The sequence below is a fragment of the Dipodomys spectabilis genome, unplaced genomic scaffold (genome assembly GCF_019054845.1).
Source record: "Dipodomys spectabilis isolate Male_0828 unplaced genomic scaffold, ASM1905484v1 ptg000404l, whole genome shotgun sequence".
NCBI classification, from domain to species: domain Eukaryota; kingdom Metazoa; phylum Chordata; class Mammalia; order Rodentia; family Heteromyidae; genus Dipodomys; species Dipodomys spectabilis.
This window is the reverse complement of record NW_024871081.1, coordinates 2,951,054-2,962,257: the sequence shown is the minus strand read 5'-3', so window position 1 is coordinate 2,962,257 and position 11,204 is coordinate 2,951,054.

Below are 11,204 nucleotides of genomic sequence, written 5' to 3'. Positions count from 1 at the left end.
TGTTCCAGTCTTTCACTTTCAAAATGTGTTTGTTTTTATGGTGTGACTCCTGAAGGCAGCAGATAGAAGGATTTTGCTTTTTCATCCAACTAGGCAGTCTATGTCTCTTAGTTGGAGAGTTAAGTCTGGTAATGTTGAGAGATAGGACTGAGAGGTATTTTTTTATTGTGAAAACGCCGTACAGATGGTTTACAATTACATGGACAAGATAATGAGTACATTTCTTATCAAGAATTGTTGCCTCTTCCTTTGTTTCCCCTTCCCATCACTTCCCAGACTCCCCTTACCCAATCCTCTCTCTCCCACCAAAGTTGTAAAGTTCATTTTTCAACATAATGACTTGTATATTTCATTGTTGCAATGGCTCCACCTGTATTCCTATTTAAACCATTTGTTTTTTCTCTTCCCCTCTACAAATTATACTAACATCAAATACAGTAAAATCTGGAGTTATTTTTTGTTATGTCGAAAAAATAACTTTACAACTTTGGGCAGGGAATGGAGGAGGGAGGGAGTGGGGATCAGTGTGGGGGTAGGTGAAAGGGATGGGAAGAGGAAACAAAGGAGGAGGCAACAATGCTTGAAAAGAAATATACTCATTACCTTGCCCATGTAATCGTAACCCCTTGGTACAGTATTTTCACAATAAAAAAACTTCAAAAATATTTATTATTTATTATAATTCAAATACCAAGCAAAAGTAATTTTATGTAATCATTACAAGTATCCTTTTATTACTATCATAAAACAGAATAAAAGAACAGTCCCAATTATTACCTACCTATCATTATTCTTAATTCCTAATCATTACCTAAATATCTTAAGCAACCTGAATAGTCATGTCTTTAAAATAGACATAAATATTCTATCCTTTTTACTTAAAATTTTCCAGGGGCATGTATTCATGTTTCTAAGAAATGTTCACAACAGTTAAAAAATGCTTTTGTGAAATTAATGTGAGACATGTTGTTGTTGTTGTTTTTTGCAAGTCCTGGGCATTGTCCCTAAGCTTTTTTGTGCTCAAGGCCAGCAATGCACAACTTGAAGCACAGGGCAAATTTCTGTTTTTGAATGGTTAATTGGAGATAAGAATCTAACATGTTCTGTCGGAGCTAGATGTGAAAACAATTGTTAGATCTCAGCCACCAGAGGAGCTAGAATTAAAGGCATGAGTTACCGGCACTTGGTTTGATGATTTTTTGTAAATTTTAGTTAAGTTTTAAGATGTTTGTTTCACTATAATGCACATAATTCTATACATAAATTTATATATATGATGACAAGTTCCCTCTAAAAATATATGACTTTCTACACATAACATTTATACACACACATATAAATATATATTTCTGAATATATACACTCCCTCTAAACCTTTTATGCTACTATTTTTTACTCTTTTCATTTCAAAGATATATAGTCTATTTTTCCAAAAGTTTCCTAGAGTAAAATGACTAATATTTCAATAGAAAGTAGAGTATATTATTTTCAAGGTAATTTTAGATATACACATCATATTGTGGTAATATTTATAGTATATTACTTGAAAAAATTCTGTTCAAACCCTTAAATATTTGTGTGTAATAACAGGGAGAGAGGAAGTTAATTCTTACTGGTTAGAAATGTGCAATGCTTCAAAAATCTGTTCAATAATTTGTTATAATCACATAGTCAAGTTACCTGTTATGGTTTAGTATTTTTTCTTTCTTTATTCAAAATTTATCATGGATGCATGCACAGTGGTAATATTAAAATTATTAATCAAAATACAAATAATTCAAAATCATAGACACATACCAGACTTTCAATAATTAGAGTCCATGAAACTCTGATCTCCAGTGAAAACCACCAGAAAAGGTGAAAGTGGTGCTGTGGCTCAAGAGGTAGAGTGCTTGTCTTGAGCTGAAGAGCACAGGGACAGCACACAGGCCCAGAGGTCCAGCTCCTCAACCAACAAAAACAACAACAAAATAAAAGAATTCAAATTAGTAACAGAAACTGAGAAAATCTTGATCGTTCATCTTATATAATTGGTGGGAGTGGAAGGGTAAGAATAAATCTAAAGGGTTCTACATCTATGGCCAAGCAAATGTGTGAGTGATATTCTTGGTGATAAGGATCACAGGTGAAAATGATGGATTACGGGGAAAAAACTCTCTAATAGTTCTAAAGTTTATATTAAACAGATGCAAAGATAGGACTGTTTAGATATCATCAAAATATCCATGACCATGAATATTAAAAAGAATGATAAAATTGGGGGCATTATTAAAGGGAAGAGGAAAAGAAAAGTTATGACATAAGTGTAGCAATGTGAGCACCAGTGTGGACAAAATTGGAAGAAAGAGATAAGGAAACAAGAAAGTAATAAAAACAGATTTACAGAAGTAAAGAAAGGAAAGAATTGGCAGGAAGAAAAGGTCAAAACTGTTACAGAGACATTGAAGGAAATATGCTATTTGGATTTGAAAAATAGAAGGACATAGACAAGTTCAATAAGAACAGTGTTTTGGTGAAATTGTAGAGATGTAAGTCATATTGATGAAATTTTGAGATGTGAATGTGAAGCCATAAAATTCTAGATCCATGAATTCAACAGATCCTGTTGGTTTTAAATGTTGGGAACAAATACTTTTATCCTGACCTTAGAAGTATTGTACAGATGTAACTGTCATGACCTTTACTTACATATATTCTGTGAATATATTTGAAGACTGTTTAACCAGAAGATTATGGATTGAACTATAACACAGACAAGCCTAATTTGCCCTACAGTTCCAATGAGGGACCCATGTATCTACATCAGTTTGGGATTTTATTGAAATATCGTTAGATATGTTTGGATATCTTATCAGCCTAATCATTATAAATGTAGGACAAGTAATACCAAGTATAGGTTGAACATACAGTTTTACTTATGTTACTAAAGACTCCGCAAATTTATTCTTGTTTAGAATAGAAAATGCCTCAATAGCCATTGATACGTCATAACTGCCATATACTCTATTTAAATATAATTCTTATTAGGGATATCTCCATGCTGAAATAACCCTCTCAATGAACCTGCCACAAATTCTTATATGTAGGAAGTGCTCTTATAAACTTCAAACTTTTATTGAATGGAAGAGTTCAGACATTACCCTCACCACAAGGACTAAATGCCTAAAAAGATAAGACATTTTGTTTTAATGCCTTTCTTTCATTTTCTGATACACATTTTCATGTAGGGAAGGATTCTGATGTAACAATAATACAATGGTGACTTGTAATAACACAACATCTAAGATCGAGTGTTAATTCAGATACTTACTAATTAGCTCTAAAGTGTGTGGATATTTATATTTCTCCTGGGTAAACTAATGAGCTCCAAGAAAATGTCCTTAAGGAGCCTTTCAATTCAAATATCACTGTTTGTCTCAAAATGCCTTAAATTCTACACCCTCTAATGTTGGCATAGAGTTATACTGTGGAACTTTTCTCCTCAGAGAGTGAGTACTACCTTGTTGGTTAACATAGAAAAAGTACCTTCATACATAGACTGGGTGTTTGCAATCAAGAAGTGGTAGCTGAACAATGTTCTTAGCAGTTTGTACAGATGAAGTGGAAATAGAGCAATCAAAAGGAACATGCAAAAAAGACAAAGGCACTAAGTAAAACGTGCCAAGGAAATGCTGATGTACAATTTCAATTAATGTGCTCAGGTGTGAGGGTGTGTTCAAAGTACAGCGTCAGACAATATATTTGGATACTTTGAGATAAAAACTGCATTACACCCATTATGCTGACTCTCTAATCAGTCACAACATCATCAATTTAGGGAGTATTTTCCAAGAGCATACTGAGAAAAAGAGGGCTCATCACAATTAGTGTTCAGGTTGAAGTAATGACAATCACATAACATGTCTTACAAGTCTTTATTTATTTTGAAGCATTAAAGTGGCAAAAAACCAAGTAAATATTTTGCGTGTATCTAAATTAAGTGGGACATATTATATTGGTGTCTCTTTAACTTGGAAGTTATAGGTTATGCTTTTTATACTCTAAGTTGGGACAATGATCTGTTTTCAGTTATTTTCTTCTCTTCCCCTTCTTTTGCCCTTCCACTTAAAGAGACATACTTGAGCTTGCATTTCTAAATCCTTCAAAATTATCTGAATTTCTCCATACTTCTGGCAGCCTCCTATATCTTTCTCAAGGGAATATCTTCTCACTACCATTTTTATCCTACATGATATTGGATATCTTCCTGCCTAATTCAATGCAAGATACACATTAGACTCATCCAGATATCTCAACACTTGTACCACCATAAAATCCTATCTTACTTAGAAACCATGATTTTAGTATGTCTGGGGAGGTGGCATCTGTCATTTTTGAATGACCATAATTGATACTTATATGCAAGCATGTTTTAAACCAATATGCCTCTCAGTAGATGAATAAATCGGCGTGTCTATTGCAGCGCTGTGGGCTGTGGCAGGGACCAGGAAGGAAAATGGTTGGCTACCCTAGGTTATTAATTCTGGGCCCTGGGGCTGGCCAGATGGAGAGTTTCCCTGCATAGGGTAAGCATTTTTTATAGGAATTCTTTATTGTCTATTTTTGATCAACACATTCTTGCCCATCGCTTTCTTTTTTACATTTAGGGCAAATTCCTGGTCCTCTCTTGTTAACATCAGTAGCCTTTTTTTACAATTCTTCTTTATATGTCCCGTTTGACCACATCCAAAACATTTTAGATTAGAGGGTTTGGTTTGTAAAGCATGCCAGGTAGTGGCCATAGTTTCAGCAAATAACTGCATATGCCGGGATTCAGATGTAATGTCTTTACACGCCCTTAAATATGTATTTACATCCCCAGATTCTTTAATAGGCAATAGGGCTCATCTAGAGTCTTCATTAGCATTCTCATAAGCCAACATGCATAGTAGTTGTTGCAGTGCAGCCTCTCCCACAACAGTACGTTCCAAGGACAGTGTCAATCTTGATAAAAATTCAACATAGGGTTTATTAGGTTTTTGAATTACTTTAGTCCAGGAGCCATAATGCTCTCCTACCAGCCGAATCCTCTCCCATGCCTCAATACCTATGTCTTGTAACTGCTCATGGATCTTTTCAGGAGAGTTCACTTGCATATGAGCATCTGCATATTGTTCTGTTCCACTCAACATGGGAAAGGTTATGACCTGCAGGCATGGATTATTGCTCTGTGCATTGTGTCTAGTCTTTTCTGTATATAACTCAGTAAACCACATTTGCCATTGTAGGTATTCAGTTTCCTTAAGCAAGGCTCTACAAAGCATCTTCCAGTCCTCAGGAGCAAAATTATTGTAATGTCGGGCAAGCCCATTAAGCAATTCCTTAACATAATGAGACTGAGGAACATACAACGTCACTGCCTTCTTACGTTTACCAATATCATGGACAGCAACACCTTCATATCTGGGTGGTTGAGCTATACCATTCATAGGGGGTGGTCGAATTACAGGATAAGAAAAAATAGGCATTTCATCATGAAACTCACTATCTGAGACCTCTATTTGTGAGGGAGTGACGAGGTAAAAATTACTTCGGCAAGCGGAGGAGTGGAAGGCTGTTTTACTTTCACTTTCTTAGATTCTCCTTTCACTCTGCTAATTTCTAACTCCATATGTTGTAATCTTGATAAAATCAATTCTATTTGCACAGACATTCTATTGATGCTTTCAGTTTGTTCCTTTTCAGCCTTCTTTACCTCTTGTTTTTTCTCTGTTAATTGTGATGCATCCTTACCTATTGCGATCTTAATCTCAGAGTCCAATAGTAAATCTACAATAGAAGGGGTGGCCTCTTTCTTTAAGATTGCTATTAATCTTTTCTCATTTAAAACTTTAAAAAGGTTATGTAAAATAGCCCAAATGGATCAAAATCTAGCAGGACTCCTTTCCCCTTCTCGAACAGCTCTTTCTATATTATACATTACTCATTTCCAATTATCAACATCTAACGTCCCGTCGTTGGGGAACCAAGGATTCCATTCCCTAACTACATTAATACACATTTCTATGTCAAAAGAAGAAATAGTTACACCATAAGCAGCAAGTAAATATTTTAGCATATGTAAGTACAGAGTAGACTTAACTTGTCCCATCACCCTGTAATTAAAAGTACTTACATGAATATCCCTTCCTGAATTCAACACTGCAGGGTCCCTGTTTGGATGCCAGTTGTCAACGTCTAACGCATTGGGGTCCCTGGGTAAGTGCCGCAAAATCACCAGGACACAGGGGTTGCAGAGTGCAAACAGCAATTGCCACTTCATGCTGTGCTTTATTGCTAGTGGGTATTTAAAGACAAGCAAGTTTATTTTGCCAAGATTTAGTCAGGAGACATTAACACAAAGAATTTCAGCAGAAACAATTTTGCTTAAACAATGAGACAAAGTCTTTGTATATTTTTATCTAAACTATTTTAGAGCAAGCTCAAACCACTTCCCCGTACTCAGGAAAATGCTTGGCTAGCTGTTTATGCTTAAGTAAGTAGAAGAGCTACTTCTTCAGCTCCCAGGAGTCTGACATGAGCTTTGAGATAGGGAGAGAGAACATATTCACTCTATAGTCCGGCATGCCAATAGCTTTCCACATACACAAACACAGTCCTCAGATAATCCTGAGGCCGGAGCCTGCATCATTCTGCCCCTCCAACACAGACCCTGAGTCTTCACACAGATTGTCTCACCAACTCTTCTATTACTTTAAGCAAAAACAGAGCAAAGCAAAGCAAACAACATAGACTTTATGGTTAATTAAGCTGCTATTAAAGACTCCAGGCAGAATTATACTGTTAAGTGATGTTAGTAAATATGTTTTGTAGATACTGATCTCACATGTGTCACAAAAATATCCGTGGATTCATAACTAGAAACTCTGAAGTGTAATGTATATTAATAAGGTGAGTTTCATTAGGTAGCCAATGAAGAGAACACCACACGGTATTCAGTCAGGTAAAGAAGTTTATTTACTGAACTGCTGCCCATGCCATACATGGTGGAAAGGCATGTAAAAAAATAATGGGGCGACCCAACCTCGGGCAAGGATGTATCTATGTGAAGGACCAGATGAGGTGTGGCCATTTGGGGGAAACTCTGACCACACTGGATCTGGATGTGACTTCACGTTCTGGGACTCACTTCTGGTCAGATGGAAAGTGTGACCAGAGTCTGACCAGGTTGTGACTTAACAGGATAGGGAGGAGGTGGCTGCCTCCAGGTGTGCCAAATACTAGGCAACACATAAAGGGTTGAAACTTAGCCAAGAAGTGGAAAGGTTTCTGCATAGGTTCTACATTACCTGGAACAGACCTAACACCAAATATAGGTAGTAGCTCTGACATATGACTCCTGACTCCAAACAATTCATTCTCAATTATTTTCTTTCTTCCTTTCTTTCTTTCTTTCTTTTTCTTTCTTTCTTTCTTTCTTTCTTTCTTTCTTTCTTTCTTTCTTTCTTTCTTTCTTTCTTTCTTTCTTTCTTTCTTTCTTCCTTTCTTCCTTTCTTCCTTCCTTCCTTCCTTCCTTACTTTCTTTTCTCCCTCCCCTTCTCTCTTTTTTGTTTTTTTGGTCGGTCGTGGGGTTTGAACTCTGGGCTTGGGCACTTTCCCTCAGCTCTTGAGCTCAAGGCGAGCACTCTACCGCTTGAGCCACAGCTCCACTTCTGGTTTTTGAGTGGTTTATTGGAGATAAAGGTTTCACGGACTTTTCTGCCCAGGCTGGCTTTGAACCGCAATCCTCAGATCTCAGCCTCCTGAGTAGCTAGGATTACAGGTGTGAGCCACCAGCGCCCAGCTCTCTCTCTCTATCTCTCCTCTCTTTCACTCACCCTCCCTCTCTCCCCTACCTCAGTATTCTCAACTCTCAAATAATAAACACTTGCTGAGTTGAACTCACAGGCTGGGAGAGCAGCTCAATTGGCATATGTGAAATTTATTTAATGTTTCCTTATACCTCTACCACAAGTCACTGGAATCAAATAATGAACACTCAGCAGTATGGCATCTCAAGCCATTTGGAGGAGGAAAGCAAGCTTGCTCACTGCATTCTGTGAGGTCAACCCTAGGAAGGTGGGGCAGACTCCTCCCTCCTCTTGCTAACTCTCAACCCAATTTCTGCATCAGTAGAGGTGACTGTCTCCAAGAGTGCCAGTTACTCAAGTGACATAGGTATTAGGCAGAGACTTAGCCTCTTGTGGTGCTGAGATTAATGGCATGATTCAACATGATCCACTTGTTTGTTAATATTGGGACTTCTTAAATTTTTGGTTAAGCTATGTTCAAATTGTGATCTATTTATTTCTGATTGCTAACCATGATTATAGATGTGAACCAGCACATCAGACCATTCAAAGTTTTTTATCCCACATGGAAGACATGAAGTTTATTTTACCAAATGACATACAAGTTGACAGACAGCAAAAGTAAGTCCTTAATTCTGGTCAAGATGTGCTATTAATGTGAACCAAAATTACTTAGCAAAATATGTGACTACTGTGATTATACTTTCAAACGTACCCTACACTTGAATATCAAATCACCTATGTTAGCCAATGATTCACTCAAATAACCTGTAATCATTTATGTCTGTTCTATCTTCTAGAAGTAGGGAGAACTGGAACTCACACAATTAACTAAAGTGGGAGAATTTGAGATGATCACAGTTCTGAATCAATCTAGGAAGCAAAGTATCACCCATATCAACCTACTAGGTAGGGATATTGGAATGCAATCATGATCCCTGCTTTTTGGGTTGGGTGCAAAAATTGCTACTCTATAAGCAAAGTAACTTAAACTAGAAAGGATTGGTGGAATGACTCCAGTGGTGGAATACTTGTCTGGCAAACACAACATCAAAACTCAAATCAACTTCCTAAAGATAAAATAAGAAAAGGAAAGAAATAACAACTCATACTGAGCATGTGTTCAATGTAAAGATTTACACTAAATTATTGTAGTTATAAATGCCATCATTTATTTCTAGGAGCACACACATTTTGTGTCAAGACTAAATGAAAAAATAACACCATATATATAAAGCTTTGGTAAAACACAGGTCTAGCTTACAATGGTGAACACTTAAGTTTACATGTGCAGTGGTGTTGCAGGGTTGTTAAGGTTTATGGAAGTCCATCTTCTTGATGATCTTGACATGATGAAATTACCTAAGCATACATAAACATACAGTTCACTGGACAGATACTGCTGATATATATATATATATATATATATATATATATATATATATATATATATTTTACACACACATGTATGCATTTATATATTAACTGACATGTAAATAAAAATAAAAAATTACAATGAATAAATTTAGTGAACAGATAACTTTCCCAAAGTATTACTTTACCTGAACCAGTTCATTTCTTAAAGTCTCCAATGCTATATAACACTTACATGGTGAAAAGCCTGCCAATAAATATACTTTCATGACATTCCTTTCTTTAGAAAATGAAAAGCACGTTATGTTATCTGGCTATTTATGTACTTTCAATATATTTTTTTATAATTTCAAGTGCATATTGTCTTAGATCTCACTCATTCTCATCCAATAGTACCTATGGTAAGGAGAAAATGAAGGATTATTCTGTTACTTTGGGAGTTTCTGTTATTAAAAACTGTAATAAATATGAAAATGAAACTCTGAAATTATTTAGAGATGTAACTTGAAAGTTACTTTCTAGACACTCATGTTACTCCCTCAACTAAATCACAGAACTTAAAATAAGTAACATTTTTAGCTGGGTGCCAATGGCTCATGCCTGTAATCCTAGCTACTCAGGAGCTGAGATCTGAGGTTAGTAGTTCAAAGCTAGCACTGGCAGGAAATCCATGACACTCTTCCTTCCAATTAACCACCAGAAAACCAGAAGTAGCACTGTGGCTCAAGTGGTAACGTGCTAGCCTTGATCTGAAGAGCCCAGGGACAGTGCCCAGACCCAGAATTCAAGCCCCCTGACCAAGAAAATTAAAATGGAAAAAAAGGGGGAAAAGTAATATTTTAAAGCTAATGTGCATATAAACACAAATTTGTCTAGAAATAAAACTATAACAGCCCCTGGACTGGCAAAAACAGAGATTAAAGTGAAATTGCCTTCAATAATTCATTTAGACGATCTATACTGAGGGCAGGCTACTGGAACTCACATCACTAATTGAAGAGGTAGAGTTTGAGAGGATCACAGATCAGAACCAGTGTGCAAGGAAAATAATAAGAGTCTCATATCATCCTAAAAATTCACATGTTGGAATGCATTTGTGATCCTCGCTACTTGGCAGACAGAAGTGAGGAACTTAGCCTGTGTTTGCCCCTCAGCAAAATGGATAACTTATGAGCAAAGTAAATAAATCGAAAAAGGATATTCTTAAGATAGAATACTTGTTCAGCAAACAAAATATCTAAATTCATACTCATTTCCTAAAAGAGGAAAGAAAAGGGAAGAGAGAAAGAAAAAAGAAAGAAAGAGAGAGAGAGAGAGAAAGAAAGAAAGAAAGAAAGAAAGAAAGAAAGAAAGAAAGAAAGAAAGAAAGAAAGAAAGAAAGAAAGAAAGAAAGAAAGAAAGAAAGAAAAGAAAAGAAAGGAAGGGAGGAAAAAAGAAAGGGAAAAGCAGAGGTATAAATAAAAACCTCAGCACGCGTTAGAAGTTAACAATGACCCTAAATCATTTTAGCTATAAATACCATCATTTACTTCTGGGCAGAGACATTTTGTATCAAGCCTGAAAAAACCATAGCATACCACATACAAAGCTTGTGTTAAATACAGGTTTGCCTTAAACTGTTGGAACAATGGGAATGTATGTCTAGTGCTGTTGCAGGTATGTTAATGTGTGTGGGAGTTTATCATCCTGATGATCTTGAAATGATGAAATTGACTAACTACACAATTACCTTGGCAGATCCCTGTTGAGACCTTTATTAAGTCACAGGTTAACGAAGAACAGTATATACAATGAAATATATTGAACAACAAGGCATTGTGACCCAAATTATTTTTACCTGATTCAGTGTATTTTTCCATTCTATATCACATGTACAAGTTCCTCATTCCCTTCTGTCTCATTATGTTGTCTTTCCTTGGTTTTGCTTTGTTTTCAGAACCATGGTATTAGAGGGCATTTCTTATATTTTTGTCTTCTAGTCTTCAGAAAGTCTGCAGTTAA